Raw genomic sequence first — 26,691 nt, forward strand, 5'->3', positions numbered from 1 at the left:
ACAGCTAGCAGGAAAAATCGCAGCCAAAACAGCATACTTTGCTTTTTTTCACAGCCTCATTAGTTATGGAATTCTATTCTGGGGAGGAAGATCTGAGAGCCATAGAGTTTTCATTAAACAGAAGAATGCTATACGAATTATATGTAACTTAAAAGGGACGGAAAGCTGTAGAGATCACTTTCCAGCGGAGAATGTCATGACATTTACCTCCCTTTACTTGCTCTCCTGCGTAATGTATGTCCATGAGCGTGTTGATGAGATGGCGAAGAATGGGAAGTACCACACATACCGTACTAGAAACGCAGGTCATCTGATGACGCCATATCACAGAGTATTGGCATCCCAGATAAGTGTCAACCACGAGGCTTTATTGATTTATAACTGCATACCAGAACGATTGAAAATAATAAAGAAGGAGGAACTTAAGAAGATACTGAAAAGCTTTCTGATGAAAAAAGCTTATTATAGCATGGAAGAATTCTGGAAATGCAAATTTGTTAACTTATAATGTTCGTCTGAATTGTTTAAGTTAAATTGTCCATATATCTTTATACCTTTTATGTATGTGTATATATATTTACTGACACACCATGTAATATTTGATGGACTTTATTATTCATTATGTTAATAGTTAACATCTGAATAAATTATTATTATTATTATTATTAAGTGAAGTGAAGAGTGAGAATAATTAAATTTAATTATTCTTTCTTTCGTATTATTCCTGCTAGGCTCTTTGAATACCAATTCCACCCCTTGATGTGCATATTTCTTGTGGATATCTTTGAGAAATAGGAATGTTACTCTATGCTTGTTGGGCAAAATCGCAGGTAGTCTGACTGAATCTCTGATTGAAGTAGTTAGATCACTTCTTCCCATCATTATTATGATTTCTTGTGAACTCATCATCGGTGATGGACCTTTTAGTCGGCTTTGTTTTGACAATTGTTCATTTCTCTTCAGAGTTTAAAATTCTCCCGGAAAACTCTTTTTTTGACATTCTCTATCAAGGACGTAGAAATGGGGGGGGGGTACTGTGGTTAATTACCTCCCTCAAGATTTTCGAAATTTCAGAAATCTCGCAAAGACGAAGAACGAAAATTTCTGTGATGTGTGTGATGAACCAATAATAATCATTTTACTTTCCTTTGAAATCGACACGTCATTAAAAAATCGGACCCCTTTAGGGTTTATGAGTTTATTATCGCTTTCGAGATGAGTAGGTACTTTTATTGCACTACGAGCTCGTCTTTGTCCGAGGTTTATTATTTTACTTTATCTTTCCGCTTTCTCGGCTTATTTGCCATATTCGATTTTTGCATTCGTCATCGGTATACACTTACCCGTTGTTTTCGCTTTTTTGTATCATTCTCGTCAGAAATTTTCAATATGTAGTTATCAAAGAACTGAACAGAGTAACTCCCATAGAGAAATTGTCTGCGCTGTGTTGTACAATTTATTGTGTTCCATTCAAATCGCAATTCATTTCTGAAGACATAAGTTTTCAATTCAACTCAATTTCAATTGCAATTTATTCATCCAAAAATACATACATATCGAAATATATACAAGAAAAAGCAGGAATAGCAGTCTAAGCAAAAAGCAAATAGCTTGTATACCTACTGCCATAACCTACCATTACCCATGATGAACTATTCTTCTTTCTCAAAAACAAAAGATTCTTTCCTGTATAACAGAGAAAAAAAAACAACAATAAAAAAAACCAAGGAGGAGGAGAAATGGCTTTTATGATGAAAAATCTTTCTACCATCGTAATTTTTTTTCTCACACCACGTGTATTGAAAGTTTCTGTCACATGTTCTAACCTCATCCAAACTAATAAATGTTATCGTCTTCTCCTCCAACTCTGGCTCAATAATAGACATTAATTATAAAATATAATAATAAAGTAAAACAAAAGGAAAAGTATTAATTTTAAATTGTATGGTGAGAAATTTGATTTCAGGGTTGTTTCTGAATATATTTATTGTTTAAAGTTTTAAACTGTCATTTGATAGGCAACGTTTCGGGAAGTGCCCTTTTTCTTTTTTTGAACAGGGTAAATAATTAAATCAATAAATTAATTTTAAAAATATGCGATTGGAAATCAAATAATTTACAACCCGACAAGCTATAATACAACATCAATGATGAACTTTATGATATGCTGGAACTTCAAAATCTCAAAAGAAGAAGAAAAAACTTTGATTTAATGTTTGTTTACAAAATATTGAATAATTTCACCGATTGCTCTTATGTGCTTGAGAGAATTGGCCTTAATACCAATACAGTCTCCCTTAGGAAGAGGAACAATTTTTTATTAATTTTTGTCCCACTAACTAGAGTTTCCACAAACCTATGGATAGAGCCTTAAGAGAGGCTAATAGCCGAGATATTGACTTGTGGGCAATGTCTATTTTTGACATGAAGACATATCTCACATGTTCTACATATAATTTTATATTCTACTCTTAGTTTCTTTTTTGTTTTATTATTACTATCATGTTATATTTTTTGATATTGTTTATGTCTAGGTTTAGTTATTTTCGGGTACATCTGTGAAATGGCTTGTTCCGTTTGATTAAATAAATAAATAAATCAATACAAACTGTATGTTACATGAAAAATAAGACATTTTTATTAATTACCCTCAGTGCGGAATACCCTGAGTAATATTATCGATAACCTATTTTTTATTCAGTGATATTATACCGCTTTTAGTCTTTGCCTTTATGACACCGCCAATTGTCCGAACGTTTTTGTTTCCAAGCTTCACAGTAGCATACTTGAGCAATTCGATTCGTTATTTCGTTAAACCCTCTTTCACTACAATATTTTTACCTAGGAATTGTTAACATGAATATATAAATTGCTTACGATGAATTAATCCGTGAATTTAATTAGTATGGGTCTTGTTTTGTTTTCAGTTTTTTTTCCCTAGGCGATGGCATGTTAATATTGCACGTTCTCGGATGTTTATCTACTTATCTTTATATATCGAAGTGATATCCTCTGTCGGATTCGAATTTCGTGTTTCAGGAACTCCAAAAATTATAACATTTGCCTTTTTATTTTCCTGTTGCAGCTGTTCCAATTTGGTTTCAGTTTCTTTCAGTTTAAATTTAATTTCCTTAGATTCACCCTGCATTGTTTCCCTGATTTTCTACAGAACTTTTTCTGTTGATTTGTTTAAATAATTATCTAATACGGTCATAATAGTTTCCTTGACGATGCCTTTTATTTCAGCTCTGGTCTCTCTAGAAAGAACCATTTTGCTCTTGTTCTAAAAAGTTTTTTCACAGATTTTTTAAACTTGAATTTAAACTCGTTGGAGCGATGAAATGTATACGTCTACTCGCTACGATACATATGCGAAGAATGTGAATGTTTTGAATTGACTAGGTATATCTACAGGGTGTTCCTAAATTGCATGTACAAATGAAAATGACAGATTTCTCGAATCATTTCGAGTAAAAAAGTCCTATAACATGAATCCGCAAACGCTCTGTTTCTGAAATGCAGGTGTTTAAGTTCGGGTTTTTTCTTATTGCACCTTTCCTTCACAAGATATTCAACTTGAATTGGCATAGATATTCCAATTCAAAGTTTCCACCATGTGATATCCTAATTTCGAATGCCAACCTACAGGGTGAATTTTTTGGAAGCGTGCCCGCTTTTTTCTTCCAGAATATCTTTTTGTGAACCACTGATATTTTAGAAAAATTTAAAAAGAAACTCTGGGTCAGTACTTCTCTTTTAGGTTTGTTGTAGTTTTGTCGTATCTGAATCGATTCAAGAAAAAAAAATCAAACAGCTCTCTATAGTAATTCTCAGGAAAATACAACTTATTATAAAGATCCAGTAAGATAGCTGTGATAAATAAATTATTTATAAGTGTTGGTAGTTATTTTCTCTAATTCTGTGGTTATTCTGTTCATTCTTCCACATCTTGTAGAACAAAATCGTGCGAGAATATATCAGAAACGCACAGTTTTCATGGTTATATTTTATTATTCTATGTTGGACTCCGAACTTTCCGCCACGTCTTTATCTGTCAATTCATCAATTTGCCTCAAAGAAATCAGTTCTGCCAACCAACATTTTTCAATGCAAAAATCACTAAATTATATTTATGGAAATATTTCATTAATTTCAATGAAAATGCAATGAATTAGAGAATAGTTATTTATAATACAAGTGCAGAAGGCATTGATATTCTTCCACGAGTTCAAAATTCAAAAACGAGCCACGAAGTGGCGAGTTTTTGAAGGAACGAGTGGTAGAATGAGCCTTCTGTACGAGTATTATACATTATTTTCTCTAATTCATTGCATTTTTATTGAAATTAATGAAATATTTCCATAAATATCATTTAGTGATTTTTGCATTGAAAAATGTTGGTTGGCAGAACTGATTTCTTTAAGGCAAATTGATGAATTGACAGATGAAGCCGTGGCGGAAAGTTCGGAGTACCAACATAGAATAATAAAATATAACCATGAAAACTGTGCGTTTCTGATATATTCTCGCACGATTTTGTTCTACAAGATGTGGAAGAATGAACGGAATAACCACAGAATTAGAGAAAATAATGTATAATACTCGTACAGAAGGCTCATTCTACCACTCGTTCATTCCAAAACTCGCCACTTCGTGGCTCGTTTTTGAATTTTGAACTCGTGGAAGAATATCAATGCCTTCTGCACTTGTATTATAAATAACTATACCAAGTCTGTAGCGAAGATTAATAAAGGTTCGATTAACTGGTTTAGTATCACAAAAAAGTAGGATTACAAGAAACAACCTGTATGTCGAAAACAAAAGGACCCTTGCCTTTTAGCCTTGCGGGCTCATGTTTAGGGGCAATTTTATTTTAAAAATTATCCAAGGAATCTCCCATTTCCCTTCGTAACTCTAATTCAGGAATACCCAGTATAATATAAGAACAATTGAATTTGTAATAAAAAAAATTATTTCGAGTAATTTGGTTCAAACTTCGTCATCAAACCTGTTTTTCTCACATTATAGATATGAATAAACAATTATTTTCGATTACCTCCCCCAAAAAAAAAAGATCTACGCTCTTATTATCGAATCCATAATAATTCAGTATGTTCGATATCTTCAACAGTAATCTCTTTATTGTATGATTTTTGACGAATTTTACCAAGCCACATCTTTGCTGATATATAAGTGTCCTCGCTGTAGCTCTTAAAAGTTTTTTGAAGCTCTAGATTCTTCAATATTCGGTAACATTAGGTCTTTTTTCAAATTTTATATTGGTTAACAGGGTAATTTCTTCACAAGTCATTTATTGGGAGATATATTTCTTTGGCCAATTCGTCTCTTGTTGATAAAAACTGGGGCACAGAGAAACAATCATGGAAGCGCACTGTATTGGTTGCATATTTATTATAACTCCGAGTAACACTGTCTGCCCCGTTCATTTCGAAGGAATCCAGTGTCAGTCAGAAGGATCAGTCAGTTCCAATATCTGACCTACTCGATGCGATTCAAATTGTCCCAGCTTGAAATTTCCATTATTCCAATATAGAACTGTCATAGAATAAGTCCATTCCTTATGTTTAGTTCTTGACTTAATTGTTTTCTCAGTCGACATTCTGAGGTTTGATGATTATTTCTCAAACACGAAAAACATAACTTATTCTTGGTCACCTGTCCCCATCATTTGTCGATGTCATCTGTCTTGAGGTTCCCGCTATCTGAAGTTTTGTAACCTGTTTTTTTGCAGTATTGACATAATTCTTTTACTTTGGAAGAGAAAGTACAAAAATTTTTCGAATTTTCGATTTGTGATTTATCTTGATGGAATAGTTGTAGTAGAACTTAATGAAGGCATCGTGACATAAGAAGCTGCGTCCGCTATGATAGATAACTATTTTGAAAAATCCTCCAAGTTTCTAAATCCTTTACTTCATATTTCTTCTTCCCATCGAAGGCAGTTTGTGTACAAGGTCTCTCAATAGTTGTGGATTCTCCAGATGCAGTGGCGTCCTCGAGGAGCATCAATATAAAATTTTATATGTGTCTTTAAAATTGTTTGTTAACATAACATTTAGTGTTTAAAGATTTCTATCTCCTCAAGAATTTCTTGTTTGTAGCCAAATTCGCAGTGATGAATTAGTTCAATGTTGTCTTTCATATCAAACTTATGTTCTTCTTCCCTTAAATGACAACCGAAGATAGATTTATCATTGTTTGGATTCCTGGCGCTAGTTAGATGTTCCCTTGTCCTCTTCTAAATGGATCTACCACTTCTTCCCACATAGACTACATCTGTAGACGCCAGGTTTGTCTAGGTTATCGATAGGGAACTTATTCTTTATTATAAATTGACTCAAGATGTTATTTGATTCAAAAGTCACTATGGAGTTTTCAGTCTGTCTGATTAAGTTGGCAACCTTATGTAAAATGCTGCCATAGGAAGGAATGCAACAGTATTTATTGTTCGGAGTTGTACTGGCTACCGAAGTCGACAAGTTAGATCTTTCTGTGTTTTGCTTCCTCCTTCTTTCCTCAATCAGTTTATCGATGACATTCGGGTGGTAACCATGCTCCTCTGCTAAGTACTTCAGGGTGTTAACCTCTTCACTATAATTATCTTGACTCAAAGGAACATTGAGCCGTCTATTAATGTATATGTTACGCCACTGCACCGTAGGGAAATTCAACACCTGAGTCAAACTTGATTGGAAAAAGAATCCTTCAGTATGAACGTCAGTTTTGTTTTGTTTATGTTTTTGTTTGTCAATTTATTTTATTTGACAACTCATATTATGCCTTTTGACCATTGTATTTTGATCATTATTTTTCAGTTTGTGACTTATATATTTTAATCGATGTTTTACCATATGACTATGGAAACTCAAAAATCGGTAAATTTCAGTGAGCAATTGACCGAACTGTAGAATTATGTTCTCCATCTTTGGTTTGATAATGACGAATCTATCGAAACATGTAACCAGATGATTTAATATACAAGGTTCCACCAACAGAATGGACTAGTTTAGTGATGTTGATAATACTATATTTGACACGATAGAATTAAAATATAGAGCAAAACTGATAAATCAGTGAAAAAATTTTGAAAATCCAACAATAAATGACTGAGAAATAGATTATTTAAATTTAAGTATTTTAGCGCGGAACGTCTTTGGTCTGTGACGTCACGGCACTTGCCTATGATCGCTACACCATAAATTACGTTTAAATACTTAGTCGCGCCAAGGCTCTCGCGCCGTTTGTAGTTGTACAGTGTAGTTTTAACTCGAGTTTTGTTTTTATGTCACCATAATGGAAGAAGGCTTCGTGAAAGGACAAAGTGACAATTTGCCTAAAATAGATATATTCGCAGTGATGGAGTTTTTTTCTTCAAATCCATCTTATGTCAGTGGAGAAATAAAAGGAGTTGAACTTTTCAAGTAAGTATCTACGTTTGAGTTTGTTTCATCATGGTTCATCTTATAACTATGATTTATTTAAAAAACTTTTCATAAACAGTTTGTAGTTGAGTACTGGTTGTTGAAGTCTATCAATGGCAAAACATATTTATGTGAGGAGTAAAAAGTAAAAAGAGAAAAAAGTAATTTATATGTATGTATATAGTAAGTTATTTCAGCCATCGTGTAACGAACAAAACACGACACGAACGGCACAAGTGATTGTACACCAATGAATTCGTAAGCACTCTGCGAATACCAGTTGTCTAGTGTGTGACGTCACGCCACTTACAAGTACTATGAAATTATCCTTCCAAGCGCAACTTCAAAGTCCCATAACTTTTTCATTTCTAGAGATATTTCAATGATTCTTCCACATTTTTGTTTCATTTTACTTAAATTTTTAGAATTAATCCCTAACAAAAAAATGAAAACTAGTCCATTGTTTGACTTTTCCTTCAACTTTATACTCAACACTTCAAAAAAGGATTTTATGAAATTATTAATAAATGAATATTGGCCATTCTTTCGGTCTACCATCGAAAAAAGGAAATCTTTTTCCACGAAATTACGAATAATAAATTTTTCCGTTCGTGGCGTTTCGTTAATTTGTTCTGAAGGGGCAAATTTATTCGAAATAAGATTCAGGGTATCGCAAAGTTGAGCAATATCCGATTTCTTTTACGGCATTTGTATTTCATTTCCTTGAGTTCGATTATCATCATCATTGGAGTTTATCCATTTCTGGATATTCGACTTCACGGACAAAGATAATGGAATGTTAGCTGCATAATTCTGTTCAACATTTTTTTGTCTGCCCGATTTGATCTATTACTTCTCGTTCTTCTCTCTGCATTTCCCAACAACTCAGCTTCTTTCAACCAAGCGCGGTCCCAGAGGGGGTCAGGGGGGTCATGACCCCCCCAAAATGGAACCAACTCACACTTAATATGCGTTTCAAGCAGAGAAGGTTCGAAATGGTCCCATCAAAAAACTTCAACAAGTTCATAACGGCGAGGTGACCCATTCCCAAATTTAAGGCTGGGGCCGCCCTTGCTTTTAACTGATGTTCTATTTCTAATATCCTTAGTTGTTTCTTCATCATTTCATTCTCAATGGCATGTTTGGATTTCTCATGTTGTAATCTAATTTTATGAAGTTCACTACTTGCCTTTCAAAATACGGCTTCCAGAGGATCATAATTTTTTTATGGTCTCTGAAAATATTATTTGGAATGGTTCTTTTGAATGACTTTTTCATAGGAGTTGAAATAGAATAAACAGTTACTGTTACGAACAAATCGATATATTTATAAAATAAAAAAGGAATGAATACAATAATAGTTGTACAAACATTTCACTTTTTTTTATCACTCCTATTTTCTGTCTTTGTTTCTCTCGTATTCATACCTCTGGTTGGCTAGGCGTAGCCAGTCCTGAAAATCCCGTTTTATAACAGTATCATTCAGATATGCTGGCGTTTCATGTTCCGCTCTGAAAGCGAAACAAAATTCATATTAGCTAAATGTGCTTTGATTGTATAACAATAACAAGTTGAAGAAATATCCATAGTAAATGCTTTTTCGAAGAAAAGAATATCAAAATTTTTTTAGAGACCTGGAGATCCAAATTATAAATCGATACGATTCAATTTAATTCAATTGTCCTCAATTTTATAGCTCAATTGATATGAAAATTTCCAATTAGCGAATCTATAAAACAATTCAATTCATATGATGATTAGTTATACATTGTATAATTTAGTTGATTTATGATTTTGCATTGTTGATTTACAAATGTTGAATAATTAGTAAATTGTTCATCATTTATATTCTTGCAGACCACGCTATATTGATCAAAATTTGTTAGACTTCCTTTAATTATGCAATTATTAAAATTTTCATCGATATTTTTCAATTAAAAACATGTAACTTTCTCCATCACCTATAAGATTTGAAATTGAATGTACAATATCATAATGTTACTGTAAATATTTTATTTTATAAGAAATATTTTTTGAAATGTTTGAAAATTCAGTTTCATATTCTTTTTCTCCTGAAAAATGGATTGATTTGTTATTGAATTAAACAAATATAAATATAAGTTCCAAGGCACTCAATAAAACTTATCTGATCAATATAACTGCGCAGTAAATGTTTGCCACTGTATCGAATCTTCATATACGATCACAGACTAATCATTTATGTAATATAATCATAGGGTACCAAGGTTCGGTGCATATTCTCATTACGACAAAAATTCGGAAGGACTTAGTGCTCAGTGTTCCGCAAAAGTGCTCGCGAGTACTCAGGGACACATTTGTGATTACTAAGCACTAAGCCTTTTGTCAAAGTGCTTCCATTACGGAGCACTGATCATAAATAGTGGTCGAGAGTACAAAAAGGCTCCAAGTGCTTACGAAAGCACTAGTCATAATGGTTTGGCACAGCTCTAGCATAAAGTATCACTTATTTTTCATGTGGAATCCGAAAAAGTGATGAACACAAGATTTTCCGGAAGTAAAGTTCGAATGAGCAGTTTGAATTTGAACATCTGAACCGTTTTCAACTCTGAAAAATAAATTATTCGTCCAATTCCAAATTGAATCCATTTTGTGAATAGCAATTACCAATAAAGTTTATATAATAATTTAGGAAGAGGTTTCGGAGTGAAGTAGTTCCGTATTATCTTCTGAAATTATTTCTTAAAGATGTCTATCGAAAGACTTTTTCAGATAACATTTTTGTGTATTCAGTATTCAGTTGTGTTCTTCTGTGCGGTTACCCTACATGTCGTTGGCTGGTTATCAGATAGCCTCTTTTTATACCAGACCCATCCGTGAACATGGTGGTGTTGTTATTTATGTCAAGTTGGGAATTCAAGTGCAACAGCTTAATGTGGCCAAATACTCGGTGGAAATGCACTGTGAACTGTGTGCAGTTAAGATTAAATTTGGTGAGAATACTTTCTGTGTTATTAGTGTATATAGACCTCCCTCAGGTGACTTCAACTTGTTTATTAAATCCTTGGAATATGTTCTTGCTTACTGTAGTACTGTCTCTAATGTAATTTTTTTGTGTGGAGATCTCAACATGTATTATTTCTCCCTGTCAACACAATCTCGATCTTTAAATGATTTGTTTTCATGTCATAATTTATTGGTTACCTCGAGAGAGCCAACTAGAGTTGTTACTAATATGAATGGCCAAACCTCTTCCACAAAGGTTGACTATGTAGCTACTAGTGCCGACTTGCGGCTTATTAATGCAACTGTGTTCGAAGCGTTCATTGGTGACCATAGAGCAATTTTACTGAAATATATATGTCGTCACTGTGAGTCCTGTGCCCCTAGAGGAAAAATGATAAGAACTATGTCGGATAATAACTGGAAGACTTTCTATTCATTGATCGGGAGTACCGATTTTCAGGGGCTTCATTCTGTTTTCACACTTGAAGATAAATTTGAGAATTTTGTTACTTTGTTGAAGTCCGCATTTGACGCAGCTTTTCCACTTAAATATGTACATCTATTATCTTCTCAACAAAAACCCGGCTGGATCGATAAAACGATAATTTCAGCCCGAGACAATTTGAAGAACCTTCACTGGCTCACTAAAAACTTGCATACTCCTGAGACTTCATACTTATATAAAAAAGCAAAGACTGAGTACAACCAATTATTAAGACACTCTAAATTGAATTATAATAAAAAAATTATATTTAATTCCGATAACGTTTGCAAAACAGTTTGGAAATTAGTAAACAACGAATTAAACATCAAAGTTAAATCTCAGAAAAAGATTACACTACGGGTCGATGGGGAACTCATCTCCTGTCCCCAGAAGGTTTCGGAGGCTTTTGCCGAATATTTTACTGAAGTAAATGTTGTCTCTATACTTAAACATTTTGGCGTTTTCTTGTCTGGTTCATGCACCTTGCAGACTTCCCTAAACTGTAATTTCTTCTTCTTTCCCGCTACTGCCGAGGAAGTTTCATCCACCATTTGCTGTCTGAAGAATAGTAGTAGCGCAGGTCCTGATATGATATCTGCCAGGGCCCTGAAATTCATTTCTCCTTTAATATCTGAACCCCTGGCTGCTCTGCTGAATGAATCAGTGTCCTCTGGTCACTTCCCAACTATCCTCAAATTGGCGAGGATTATACCAGTCCATAAAAGGGGTGACGCACAAGATATAACAAACTATCGACCTATCTCCATCCTTAGCCAATTGTCAAAAATCTTAGAGAAAGTCATATATAATCGCATGTACAATTATTTGACAAAGTATTCCATACTATCGAGTCAACAACATGGCTTCAGGCATGGCAGGTCGACACAATCGGCCGGTTGTGAATTTTTCGAGTATGTTTACAGCTGCCTGGATGGCGGTGACTACGTGGCAGGTATTTTTTTTGATCTGTCGAAGGCATTCGACACGCTGCAACATGACTTCATTTTGAATAAGATGTATCAGATGGGATTCAGGGGCGTGTTTCTTGATTGGGTCAAGAGTTTTCTATCTGATCGAAAAGTTTATGTGAGATTGAATGACGGTTCATCTGACGAATACACCAACAACATGGGTGTCGCTCAGGGATCTGTACTGGGCCCGCTTCTGTTCTTATTATTTATTAATGATCTGCCTGCATACGTTGTAGCCCATACTCTCATAATGTTCGCTGATGATACTTCTATCGCTATTGGAGCGGAAAGTTTGCAGGAATTGAAGTCGCTGTGCGAAACGATAGTACAGTATTTCATTGATTGGTGCCACAGAAACGCACTTATTCTCAATATGACGAAGTCGGTAATAGTTAGGTTTCGGAATCAAGATAACCCGAGTGTCGAACCCTTCATTATAAAACACAAACAGGAAGAATTGAGGGCGACCGACGACGTGAAATTTCTGGGCTTATATGTGGACGGAAACCTTAGGTGGCATCTCCACATTGATCATGTTTGTGGGAGGCTGAACAGTGCTTACTATGCCTTATTGCGTCTCAGGAGTTGTCTTCCTGTCGAGGAGCTACTCACTATTTATTACAGCATGGTTTACAGTCATCTAAATTACAACGTGGTTCTTTGGGGCTCCTCGACAGTGTCAAGTCGAGTTTTCATTTCTCAGAAGCGTATCGTACGACTTATTTTCGGACTTCGGCCATGCGATTCATGTCGTCCGATTTTCGGTCAATTTGGTATGCTTCCCTTCCCATGTATTTACATTCTTAATTGCCTCAATTATATCCACCTTAACATCAGTAAATACAAGAGATGCTCTGACTTTCATGGGTATGAAACACGCCATACTGATACCATAGCCTTCCCCAAACATCGTACAGCTAAATATGAGTCCTCACCGAGCTTTATGGGCATTAAATTGTACAACCGTTTGCCTAGTAGGTTGAAATCAATGAATGGAAGGTCTTTCAAGCGAGAAGTAAAGTTGCTATTGATTAAAGGATGCTACTATAGTGTTGGAGAGTTCCTTAGGGACTCCATTCTTTGAATCTGTTTTTTTTTTGTTTTTTTTCTCTCTATGAAATTGTATACTATTTTTATATGACTTGTCCTATACATTTGTTTAATGTCAGGAAGGATCAATAAAGTTTATTATTATTATTATTATTATTATTAGTACTTCATCAGTCATTTCTATAAGTACCAATAAATGGTTAGCGATATGAGTTTCGATTTCAAAAGGTTCTTTCATTTTCTCTTCTTCTTTTGAATAAACGTAGAATGATTTCAAATTCTTACAGAGATCTTCAGATTTTAATATTTTTTCTCTATCAATTTTGTCTAATATGAAGTTGGGTAAACCCATAGCAATCAGATCAAGAAGCGTATCACAATCCATAGTTTTTTTACTTGTAGTAGTAATTTTCCCATCTTCATAGATTATTCTAATAGTGAGTCCGCTTGATATCTAAATGCTATTGCATATCTTATTGGAGACCAACCTTTATATGAGAAAATCTTACAATCATTTCCCCTCCAATCATCCCATTCTGCTGTGATAGTGAGTTTTAATAGCGTACAATCATACCAATCTGCAGCAACTTTTTCCATGAATAAGTTTAAAATTAATAATTTTTTATACTTCATGAATTTCGAATCTTCCACATCATTTTTCAAAACTTCTTAACCACTGCTCTGCATTAGCATTTTTTCCATCACTTTTTCCAATAGTAAATTATTTGGCCAATTTACCCACATTTCTTCCTTCACCTTTTTCTTGGTTATTCTACACTATTTTCTCTAATAGTTTCCCTAATAATTGTTCTGAAGCACTAGTACTTGTATTTGTGTCACTGCTTTCTTCTTTCTTTCTGCTTTCTCCTCTAAGTATTAGTTTTCAAATTGGATATTTCCATCCTCCTCGAAATAAGTATTTTTCATTTCTTTAGTTATAGTCTCCTTTTTGGCCTCTTTGTGAGCAATTTTTTTTATTTTTGTATATGCTGGAGTTTTTATTGAGTTTACATGTAATAATGCATTCAAACACTCATGTGGGATTTTGAATATATGTCCATCTGTTGTGGTTATTCTGGTCACACAAAGCACATTTGACTTTCCATCTGAAGCAGCTAGCATCTTAAATGTGAACTGCAACTTTTCCATTGTGATTTAAAACCAGGTTGTTGTTTTCTAATGTGATTATATAAATCTTTCTGGTTAGTATGAAAACAGCTGTGTTTCTCTGTAAATAACAAAGATTTTATTATTATGTACACTATTTACAGTTACATACATAATCTAGAATATTAATCTTATTCACTAGGTTGTCTTTAGATTACTTTTACAATATCGCAACTCACTATATTCGGCATGACTTCATCGATTATACTGATGATACGTTTGCGAATTTAACAATGTTCCGTATATTAAGCAATCTGATTTACTGTCCTGATTACGCGCGCAATTCATTTAGATTAAACCAATACTGCCTATGATATGATTTTCATATTGAAAACATTGATACACTTCAAGTTGTGATACGCTTAGGCCCAGTTTCACCAAACAGCACTTGATCCCAGATTGATTAAACTCCGCTTGTTACTAAAGCAGGCTTAACAGTGTTTTCTGTTTCACCATGCATCAACCCGTCCGAAGATGATCGCGATTAACCAAATCGCGATTAAATAGTCAGACCATTTGGCAACGTTGTGAACAAAGAGTTATAATAGTGTTCTGTATCGTATTAGCAGTGATGACCACCATTGGCGCTAGGTGTCAGGTGTCATTCATTCATAACTCATAACATTTCAAAACATTTGTCATCTTGTAAACAAAAAACAAAGTTAATTTTTGCCGAAAATGTCGAGTGATGTGCTTCGAAATATCGGAAACTTGCAGAAGTTAAAAAGAAATTATCCCATTTCACAAAACCACACATTCTGGAAAAAAAACTATATAAGTAATTTTATTAACTTATTTATTTTTATTAACAAGTTTAACTGCTTCTTAAATAATATTTCAATCAAACATATCAATAAATTATTCTTTGCAATAAATTTCATAAAACACAAAAACAAAGTTTACGTGTATTTTAAATGGGAAATATTGAGCCTATACATATAGTCATATTTTGATAAAATTGACCCAAAAATTAGAAATTTCCGGAAAAATAATTACATAGAGAAGAGTTCCATACTGATAAATAATTATTAATCTCAACTTGAAAGGTTGTAATCCTCCAAAAATGGCCGATTAGTGCTCAATCGCGATTGGTCGATTAAATGGCGCTTTGGAATGTGGTGAAACGCTACATTACATTAATCGTGATCTAAGGCCTCACTTAAGAGCCAAGTCAAGATTAAAGCATTTGGTGAAACTGGGCCTTAGAGATTTTCGAAAATCAATGATTCAGTTCGTCTCTAACATTCTTTATGAGTGTCTTTGTGTGTTAAAGCTATTAAATTCACCATATTTCCGAATAGAGTAAAGTAGCCGTTAAAATTCGGGATAAAAAATTTTTTAGCCATCATGACGCTCTGGTAAGTTTATGCATTATTTCAATTTGTTGAAAAACACTTTTCTGCCAAGTCATAACAAAAATCTTTATCCTAGTACTTTTTTTCTGACGGAATAGAACAAAACAACTCAAATTTTTTATAACGTTTTTCAAATATTTGAATATAACTTTATTATATGAAATATCATATCATAGGCACTAATACATATACTCGTGTTCTGGAGAGAAATTTTATAATCCTGATAATCCATTAGACGCTGAAGAGCTCATCAGTTTTATGAATGAAATATCTGACGATGATGAAAATTATATGATATTCCATAGGAATGTGATCACCTAGATTTTGTTCTATTACCTTCTAATGACGGCCATATAACTGATAAGGACGACGGTAAGATTGACGAGGTAACATTCAAAATAAATGTTTTAGGGTATTCTGAAACAACCAGTTGAACTTTATGCTATCCAGAGATAAGAGAAATAAGGGGAAAATTATAGATAACGAGTCAGGCTCTAAAAGTTCTACATTTACTAATAATTAACTGGATAAACACAATATGCTACTATTAGCTCAAAATGAGGATGGATGACATGGACCATATAACTAGAAGCCAGAATGAGGAAAGGAAAGTGAAAAAAATAAATAGAACCAAGAGTTCTTCCGTTGGTTGTCCGATTTTGTAGAGTGAACAAAAAAAGATCAGTTTGTGAAATTTTGAACCAATTTGTCCAAGACAATTGAAGGAAGGCTCCATAAGAAAAGCAGTCTGGAACGCCAATGGGCTAACTAACCATACCCAAGAAATCACGCTATTCTTAAATCATGAAAAAATAGATATCATGCTAATATCAGAGGGTCACTCAAACAACCTGACTGTGGTAAAAATCCCGATTATAAAATTTATTATACGAATCACCCAGACGGAACAGCTCACGCTGGATCGGCTATAATAATAAGATCAGTCCTGAGTCATTATGTCAAAGAACCTAACATCACAGATAAAATCCAAAGCGCAATTGTAGAACTCGAAACTTTTGCGTTACAGATTGAAAAAATTTCAATATGTCATCGATGAAAAAATCAACCTCAAAAGAAGATTAGAAGAAGAACTAGATATCGATAAAAAGTACAATATAAAACAACATTGATACAGTCTGCAGTATGGAAGGCAACACCAGACGTCAGTACCTGACTGCCCCAACATTCCTCTGCACATAAAAAAAACTAGTCAGTGAAAAACAAAAAGCTCGCCGAAAATGGCAAAACTCAAGAAATCCAGCAGACAAATCAGAAGTGAATAGACTAAATCATCAACTCCACAATGCATTGAGACAAGCAAAATATGACGAATTTAGCGATTACATAAACAACCTTTTAGCTGAAGATCATTCTATATGGAAAGCAACAAAAAAATTCAGGGAACCATTGAGTTCTATTCCACCAGTGAAAAATTTAAATAGAAATTGAGCAAGATCGAATAAAGGAAGAGCCAAGGTATTTGCAGAACACCTAGCGAATATTTTCACTGCAACTCAAACGAACAGTGACGATTAAGTCCTGGACTACCAAAAAGCTCCATGTCAACTTTCACTATCAGTGGAAACTTTACCCCTTCTGAAATCCAAAAAGAAATAAATATTCTGAGGACACATAAGGCACCAGGATATGATTTGATAACGGCTGAAATATTAAAACATCTACCGAGAAATCTGTGGTACTACTAACAACTATATACATATAATAGCTAATAGCATGTGACGGCTTTGCTACTTCCCCATTCAATGGAAACATGATCACGTTATTATGACTCAAAAACCTGGAAAGGACTCTACTGAGGTAACATCATATAGAACAATATGCCTTTTATCTACTCTATCGAAATTATTTGAGAGAATCCTACTGCAAAAACAGAGAGAGCGAGCATTCTGAATGGCCTGATTGCCGATTATCAGTTTGAATTCAGACAGAGGCACTTCACAATCCACAATTGCCATAGAGTAGTGGACAAAATAAGAGAAAACTTAGAAATCAAGAAAATATTTTCATCGGACTGCCTAGATATTGAACAGGCATTTGATAGAGTGTGGCATGTCTTTCATATAAAATCAAGAAGGACAAGAAGCATATGATGGACCAGTTGTTTCTACTCTTGAAGTCCTCCTCGAGTGGAAGATCATAGATCAAAGTCAACAAGCGTAAGTTTGCACATATTACTTTCACTCTAAGAAGGAACACTTGCTCCCAAGTATCACTTAACCAAATTCTTATCCCCCAAAAATCAGAAGTTGAATATCTAGAGCTTCATATCGACGAAAAATTAACTTGAAGGGCACATATCAAGGCCAAAAGAAATCAACTGAACCTAAAAATGAAATAAACGTATTCGCTGTTGAATAGAAAATCCACTTTAACTATAGAAATCAGAGTCTTGATATATAAAAGCAAACTCAGACCATTTGGACTAATGAAATAGAGCTCTGGGGATGCAGCAAGCCATCAAATACGAAAATCCTTCAGACTTTGCAATTCAAGACCTTGTGAATGATAGCAAATGCTTCATGGTATGTGTCCACCCAAACACTCCATAATGATTTGGAGAACCCATATGTTTGTGAGATAATAAGATAACAATCCAAAAAATACGAGATCCGCACCAGTGATCACGAAAACTCACTCGTCAATGAACTTTTCAATCTTACTCATACAAGAAGACTCAAGAGGACATGGCCATAAGATTTTTGTGGATAGAACTTAGTCCGTAACCGGATGGTAACTGTATCAATTCAAAATCAGACAAAATATTTACTCATTACCAAATTGAGTAGATTGTAAATTTGCAATAAAATAATAAATTAAAAATATGCGGCCGGGCTTACAGCTTCATATTCGGTTGTTCCCACTGCCTCTAGAGTGTGAAAATAAACTTTCTAAGATAACTTTTGTTGAACCATCATCCCAAAAAGTTCCTAGAAAAAAGGTACCTAGGTGTTTCAGGAAGTTTTTTGATTCAAAGGAAATTTCCACAATATTATTCGAATATATGAATCGTCTCATCATATGCATATTGAAGAATCAGAGTTGACTCAATTCTATTCATTACAGAAAGAGGTGCTATTTTGGAGATTTGTCAAGCAGTGATTTCTCGACACCAGTGAAGCGACGGAAAACTTTACATGGTATGAAGAAAATTGTTGGAAATCAAAAAGTGCTAATTCATTCATTCGTACTTGTTTGAAAACAAATTTATCTTGGAATCATGCATTTAAAACAGAAAATGATTAAAATATGCATTCCATCTCAAATATGCAGTTATGCAAATGCATATTTATCCGAAGCCCAATTATGGTTGTGGTTATCCCAACCTCGTCGTTTTTGTGATCAAGGAAATATTGGGTAATTATTTCAAGATGTTTTGTTTGAATTTTTCAAGGTTCAGGTTGAGGGATCCACATAATATTCATTACGACTCTTGAAATTGTTGTTCAACATCAAAGCCAACATTTTATTAGGATTGAATTGATAGTTCCGATATCTTTAGAAAAAAAAACGGAACGGCCACATTCACGGAATTCCTCGTCGGAATTAGCAGCGTCATTCGGTATTCGTTTCCGTTTCAATATCTTTCCGTTCGAGAATTATCATTTTTACGGCTGGACGTTCAGAATCGAATTCGAGGACGGATTCATCATCAGTTAGTCGAATCTTATCGTTTGACATCATCTCTGGCACAAAATTGTAAAAACAGGCATTATGACGATATGATAAAGCTGAACGACAGCTCAAAAATAAATTGTCATAAGTTTTCAAGTAAGGATAATTTATCACTTGAAAACTTATGACAATTTATTATTATATTTATTATTATGACAACTCTTCACATTTATCCCTTCCATGCAGGTTCCTACTATTTGAAATTTAATCAATATGTAGATTAACTAGAATCAATCATTATTATGACAATTCAATTTTCTCTACAAATGAAAGTTAAAGTGTTAAAAGTTTTAAATATATATTTGGAGGATTTGAACTTGTTTTCTTCCATCTTCAATTAGCCCTTTCTTTTTTATTTCGTTAATTCTTTTCATATTGTCAACTTTCTGCATCCACGTGATGATGTTCTGTGGCAGGTCCAGTCCACGTAGATGTTGGGTGGTCTTTTGATGTACAAGGCCATTTACGCTTATTATTGAATGCATTATAGTCACTGATTTGAGCCTCCACATATCCGTTATTTGCTGTGACAGTGCCTCATATTTTCCCGGCATATCTTTTCGCTTAGTTGTTGTCTTGTGGGACAGAAAAGTCAATAATTAAGACGGTCTTCTTTCCCTTATGCCAAACCACCATGTCCGGTCTGTTGTGTTGTGTTCTACACCTCTGTCCGTTAAGACTGTTAGGTCTCAGTTGATTTTTTACTGTTCATTTTATACTATAGTTTGCGGTATATACAGGGTGATTCACGGAGATGGCCTATTAGGCGTTTATGGAAAACTAATCATAATGTTGAGCTGAAAATTTGTATATTGGGGTTTGAAGCAATGATCTTTCTTGCAAACATATTTTCAGATCTCTACAACTTTCGGTTATACCGGAAACAGACTACTACTTCCTTATTTCAAATGGCACACCCAGTATATTATTGCATCATTAGATAGCTTTTTTGATGGCAATTTCGGCAATATGCCATACCTTGGGTAGAAAATCAACGGTTCATGAGTTATTGGGATTCTTATAAGAAAAATGGTGGCGATGAGGACTCACTTTTTTTTTAATATTTCAGCAGAAAATGCCTTTTTCGAAACATTTTCTTTTTTTTTCGATTCCGCAAATACGTAGTATTATAAGACTGTTTGCGTCTTGGATCAAAAATGTACAGGGTGTTTATAAGAAGATCATGAACTTGGACAACTCAAATTCATCAAAACTCAAGATTTTCAAATTAGAACCTATATTTTTTATTATTTCAGTTGATTCTACGTACAAAAATAATTGGTGTTACTCAAGCAAACCCTTCACCTAAAATGAATACTTCAAGAGTTTTCGAGGAAAAACTTTTAGTGAGGAAAAAGCGCTATTTAAAACTGTGTGAATAACTGTCTGTGACCGGAAAACACAGAAAGAAACTAGAATTCGATGTTTGGATCACTAAATTTTACATTTAATGAATTTTAATTGATTTTTTGTTGGGATTGTTAAGAAATCCATGAACCAATACAATTTCAAATTACGAATAATTCATCACAATTCTTGTAATGTGAAATTTAGTTATGGAAACATCGAATTTTAGTTCCTTTCTGTGTTTTTGAAAGTCACAGACTATTCCACACACTTAAAAATAGCGGTTTTCATTTGAAGTTTTTCCTCGAAAACTCTTAAATTATTCATTTTAGGTATAGGGTGTGATTAAATAACCCCCACTATTTTTGTACGTAGAATCGACTGAAATAATAAAAAATATAGGTTCTAATTTGAAAATCTTGAGTATTGATAAATTTGAGATGTCCAAGTTCATGATCTTCTTATAAACAACCTGTACATTTTTGGTCCAGGTCGCAAACAGTCTTATAATACTACGTATTTGCAGAATCGAAAAAAATTAATAAAAAAAGGTGTTTCTGCTGGAATATTCCAAAAAATGTGAGTCCTCATCGCCACAATTTTTCAAATAGAATCCCAATAACTCATGAACCGTTGATTTTTCACCCAAGGTATGGCACATTGCCGAAATTGTCATCAAAAAAGCTATCTAATGATGCAATAATATATTGGGCGTGCCATTTGAAATAAGGAAGTAGTAGACTGTTTCCGGTAGTTGTAGAGATCTGAAAATATTTTAGGAAGGAAGTTCATTGTCTCAAACCTCAATATCCAAATTTTCAGCTCAAAATTATGATCAGTTTTCCATAAACGTCTAATAGGCTATCCCGGTGAATCACCCTGTATGTGTATGTACGACTTTACCCATATTATTATGGCGGCTAAGATATTTGGTGCCAGTTATTGTGGAGGCAGGTGCTGGATTGTTTCTTCGGCAGCGTTGCACATCCTGCATTTACTTGTTTTCACTTTTTGTAGTAAAATATGCTTTATAAACGTTCTGGTTGGGACAACCTGATCTTGGATGGCCAGGACTGTTCCTTCCGTTTGGGGAAAAAGATAGCCTTGTACCAGGTAGGTATTTGAGTTGTTCACATCTACATCTGGATGGTGTAAACTTGCATAGAATCTTGCGTGCAACGCTTTGGTGTTCCAGCTCTGTTTCAATTTTTCATGTGGGTCTTCTTCAACGTCCTGCACGTGAATGCTTTTGTATTTGTATTTCGGTGTATTGGGCAGATATCCATTGATGTCCAGGTAAGTTCTGAAATAATCTTTCCTCTGTCAGATAGATCTGCTGCAAGCTACTCAGTCTACGTCCTCCACCTTTTTGAGTTAAGTAAAGCCTTTCCGTTTGGGTGTAGCATGTGTATGTAGTCCATCCATGAAGAGAGTTAAAGAATGCAGTTACTTTTTACCAGAGAGAGTTGAAGAAATGCTAAAATACCAAAAGAACTGAATTTTCTTGAGGAATGATCATAACAAGAAAACACTGCCTGTATTTCTTGAAAACTCTGAATTTCACTAAGATCGATTTTATTCGAAACAGAACAATTTTGAGACAGAATGTTATCTTCCTTGCATTTTGATTATAAGGTGAAAATCTAAATTTTCAAGCACTCATTTAAGTGCCTATATTTTTTCATCGAAGAAAATCGGTTTATATTATGCTGAAAGCATCAATCCGTTTATATTTACATGGCGTTTTACTTTGGCCCTCAGTCATCCGTAAATAAAAATTATATTCTGTTAAAAATTGAGCAGGCACGAAAAACTGATTGATATTTCGACAGCTAATTCGAACTTCTGCTCTTGAGTAAAATTCAAATTCGTATTGATTCTTTGTTTCATTGTTTTTTTTTAATAGGAATAAGAAAAAACATTGTCATTCAAGATGTTGCACTGATTAGACCCAAAATATGAGTGTTTCTATAGGAACCAGATTAAGTATGGTTTATTAAAAGACATGACATGATGGGACATGGCTCAAAACTTGTCCTATACAATACATTGATTAATAAGACACTCGCAAATGTATTTAAAATGTCATCAGCTTGTTCCTCAAAAATATCATTGAAATATTCCCTCAATTCTCATTGACAATAAATAGACAAGAATATCGTATTACAGAATCCTATAGACTTATATATACATATTTATCAAAATTAAAATTCAAATGAAATGAAGTCAAGAGTAAAACTCTATAACTTTGAAATTTGTGTGAAGTATTCTGTTTTGAGAAAAATGGGTAAGTGTAATTGGCATTCGGTCCAAAGAAATCAGAAATATGTTCACCGCACAAATATTCATTACTGTATGTTAATAATAATAATGTTTATTTTATAAGTAATTAATATCCAAATCAAAATACACTCATCGTGACATACGAAATAAACAGAAAACAAATATTCTCGAAGGTGAGCTCCCGCAGGATCAAACCTTGTGTGATAATTAAAACAAAAAAGTACAAGTTGAAAGATCCTGACGCGATTTCCACGAATTTTCAACAGACGACAGATTAAATGTGCAACACGCTTAAACTGACGACTCCAGGACTACTGATTCGGTATGTTATAGGTGTTCTTTATGTCGATTATACTGGCTATGAAGTGTCTCGACTGACTCAGAATCCAACATTTTATTTTATTTTTAAATGCAGTCATTGTACTAGGCATCTTCAAAACTTGAGGTATACCATTGTAATAGATAGGTTACGGACGCATAGCGCTTCAACCCTTGTTACTACAACCCTCACCCCCAAATTTTGAATAGGGAAGATGGGGTGAGTGATACCTCATTTGAAAGGTATTTTTATACTGATTTCAGCACAGTAATTGTTTTTTCATTTTATGCATTAGTTCTCGAAATATTCTTAACTAAGTATTTGAAAATGAAGTGTTATTTTCATGGCACTTGTAGTAATCGACATTTTGAGCTTCAAAACAACCATGACTGTGGCTTCCTTCCTAACTAACTAACGCATGAATATTTCGAGAACTAATGCATAAAATGAAAAAACAGTTACTATGCTGAAATCAGTATAAAAATACCTGTAAATTGAGGTATCACTCACCCCATCTTCCCTATTCAAAAATTGGGGGTGGGGGTTGTAGCAGCAAGGGTTGAAGCGCTATGCGTCCGTAACCTACATCTTAAGTTGTCCCCCTCGAAACAGAAATCGACCTGTCCGAGCATTTCTATCGAAAAACTTTATTTCGTCCATAATCTCGTCTGTTTCGTTTTCAAATGGCCACCCTGTATATAAATTCATTCATTTACGGTAGAGCGGTGTGACTTTGCCGAACTGCCTAATATTTTAAGTTTCACTTTGTTTTCGTAAAGTTGGCAACATCTTGCAGAAATCACGAATCGGAACCTTTAAGCACACTATATACCCACATGTTGCAACCGTCGCAGTCGGTTGGCATAGGTACTTTGAATGGTGTGCTACGGTATGTTATGTGAGCGGGTAATTTTTTAACGTGGGTATATATGCGAAATACTAGAAGTTGTGCAGAAAATATATGGCGAACGGTACATCGAAATTTATTTAGCAGCTTACTTTACATTCATTAAACGTCACGTTGAAAAAAACTGAAAGCATTTGGTTGAGAGGATTTCGACATTTCGGGAAATTTTTCTATTGTGGCCTTTGGCGTGAGTCATTGCCACATACCAAATTTGTTTCACCCGTTTTATTTTGAGGCACAATTATGAGTCATAGATACAAAAAGAAGTTGGACACAAGGAAATATAGTAATTATACGGAAAAAACACTAATCTGAGCAATCAATGCAGTTCGAAATAAAAACATTTCAATACAGACAGCTTCCGAAGTGTTCAACATTGCCAGAAGAACTCTTTGGAATAAAATTAACAAAAGATATATGGGCGAACCCGAGGGCATAACTGCACTAACATATACCGTCAGCACTTCATTAAATTGCCAAAAATCGCATTTTTAAGGCATTGGCAAACTTGCACCGATTTGCGGGTCACTTTGTCAAATTTTGAAAATGAAAAAAAAAGAAGTGTGCACCTTTTCATCTGATTCTAACTACATCAGTCGACAACTAAAATGTTCTAATTAAAGATACTTTGCACATGACATTTCACAAAAAAACGAAAAAGTTACACCAAGAAAACTATAAAAAGTGGTGCAAACTAACACCGCTCTACGGTACTTTAAAACGAAAACTTACTAGTTATTTTGAGCTAAATCCATCTCTACACTCTGTTTCGCCATTTCTAAACACTTCAACTGAAGACGTTCACAAATATACAGATAGATTATTACAAGATTGTGTTTATGTTTCGAGCACGCGAGTCTAGTTGATTATCTAACTGGATTACCTGGCACTCCATTGATCAACGACCTTGCCGAACCAGTATTCAAGAAATTGAATTCATCACAGATTTATCTTAATTCGGATGAAAGAACGGCTATAATTTCGTCAGAATACATTCTATACCTACTCATTTCTGTAGACAAGAATATCATTGTGGACCAAACTCTATTCGAAGAATGATGCTGGAATATGGAATTTCAATTTTCTGGAGTTCACATTGATTTATAGCATTATAACTAATATCTTTATGAAATTAATTCGAATGGAAATCCCCAAATAATTTAATGCTTAAAATAATTATAATGAGTCTTCAAGGCCCATTCAATGTGTGAAAAAAATATTAGAAATTATCCGTTTATAAAAGCTACTTGTGTAGTGCGTTACTCACAGCCTGTATATTAATCGTAACTATGTTATGTAAACAAGTACCCAGAGGTGGTCCTAGGGCGGTGCGACCGCACCGGGCACCATCATGAATGAGGCGCCAAAATCATCCAAAATCTGTGGCTCCAGTCTCAACTTTCAACAGTGATGTCAAGTCTAGGGATTTGTCCCCAGATCTAGGGAAAATTGTGGTTTTAGAGGGAAATAGGGAAATTCTAGGGACTTTTCATTAATAATAATGAATAAAGAATATTACATGTTTTAAGATGATATAACAATAAGTTCTAACGCTTTCCTGTCAGAAAAATAGATCGGCATTTTCCATTTTATATGTTTCACGAGGTGATTCCCCGATTGACCTCAGCGAGACTATGTTACATATTACCTCACAGTAGATAATGCTGAAACAGAGAGATTGTTATCACTTGTTACTGAAGTAAAATGAAAGAAGACAAATTAGACAGCGAAGCGTTAAATGCTGTTTCTATTATTCAACAGACTCAACAGTTGTGGAACAGTTGTCGTTGTCGCCATCTTTGGTAGCGAATGTATTTTATATGCTACTTTTTGGTAACATGTTGAGTAACGGACAGTGACAGTTATGACAGTAATTTCAGGACTAAATTCAAATTCCAAATATCGCAATAATGGAAACTGAAACATATAGGTACGTTTGTTAACATTCTGAAATGTTACTCTGAATAAATTTCCCATATAGAAGAATAAAATAATGATAATATCGAAAGCAAACTTGAAAATTAAAATCGATATTATAACAGAAAATTGTCTCTCATCATGACATAACCTTCAAGAAGGACCCAGATAAAACCTATTGCTGTCAAGAAAAAGAACAACCCGTCTAGCAGAGAATACTAACCATACGTTTGTATTTATCTATGATACTAACGTTATCAAATTGATACCTATCAGTAGCGGAGCTACTTACGTTAGGTACCGATCTTTATGCTGAACTCGCGTTATTGGAAATATTGCCCGACCATTTGAAGTTGATGGACAGCAGAAATTTATGCCAAAGTGATTATTAATCAATGTTTTGTAGCCTATAACAGATTCTCATCGAAAAAATGAATATTATTTTTTTTTTTGTAATGTTCATTATGAAAAAAACCTTATTTTCGATATTGCGTTATTTATAACCTCAACTGTCAAAATGATTGAGCTTTACAACTATTTCAGGATAGGTAAATTAATACCTTAGAACATTAATAATCTATAATCTAAGATTAATATAACTATTTGAATTTTTGAAAGTGAACAAATCTGGGGAATTCTAGGGACTTTTAACTTAAAACTTGACATCACTGCGTTCAATTCGTTGAAACGTTCAATTCCGTTGAAAGAAAGTATGTTTAAATATGCGATTCTTGAAATGTGATAAAGGTATCATTTGAAAGGTCATCACTT

The 26,691-nt window shown here is 34.1% G+C and overlaps 1 protein-coding gene across 3 annotated transcripts in view; it reads right to left on the reverse strand.

Moving 5' to 3' along the window:
* LOC123681199 (UNC93-like protein) overlaps positions 1 to 26,691 on the reverse strand; it is a 105,445-nt gene that overhangs the window by 73,548 nt on the left and 5,206 nt on the right. The window contains exon 2 of one of the 3 annotated variants that reach the window (XM_045619450.1): positions 13,421 to 14,160. The exons of 1 other annotated variant lie outside the window; for it this stretch is intronic. The gene's annotated coding sequence lies outside the window, so the exon portion shown is untranslated. Of the gene's footprint in view, positions 1 to 8,869; positions 8,954 to 13,420; positions 14,161 to 26,691 lie in introns of all 3 variants that reach the window. One more of the 3 variants, XM_045619451.1, reaches the window with a different exon arrangement.

Source organism: Harmonia axyridis, chromosome 5 (genome assembly GCF_914767665.1).
Source record: "Harmonia axyridis chromosome 5, icHarAxyr1.1, whole genome shotgun sequence".
NCBI classification, from domain to species: domain Eukaryota; kingdom Metazoa; phylum Arthropoda; class Insecta; order Coleoptera; family Coccinellidae; genus Harmonia; species Harmonia axyridis.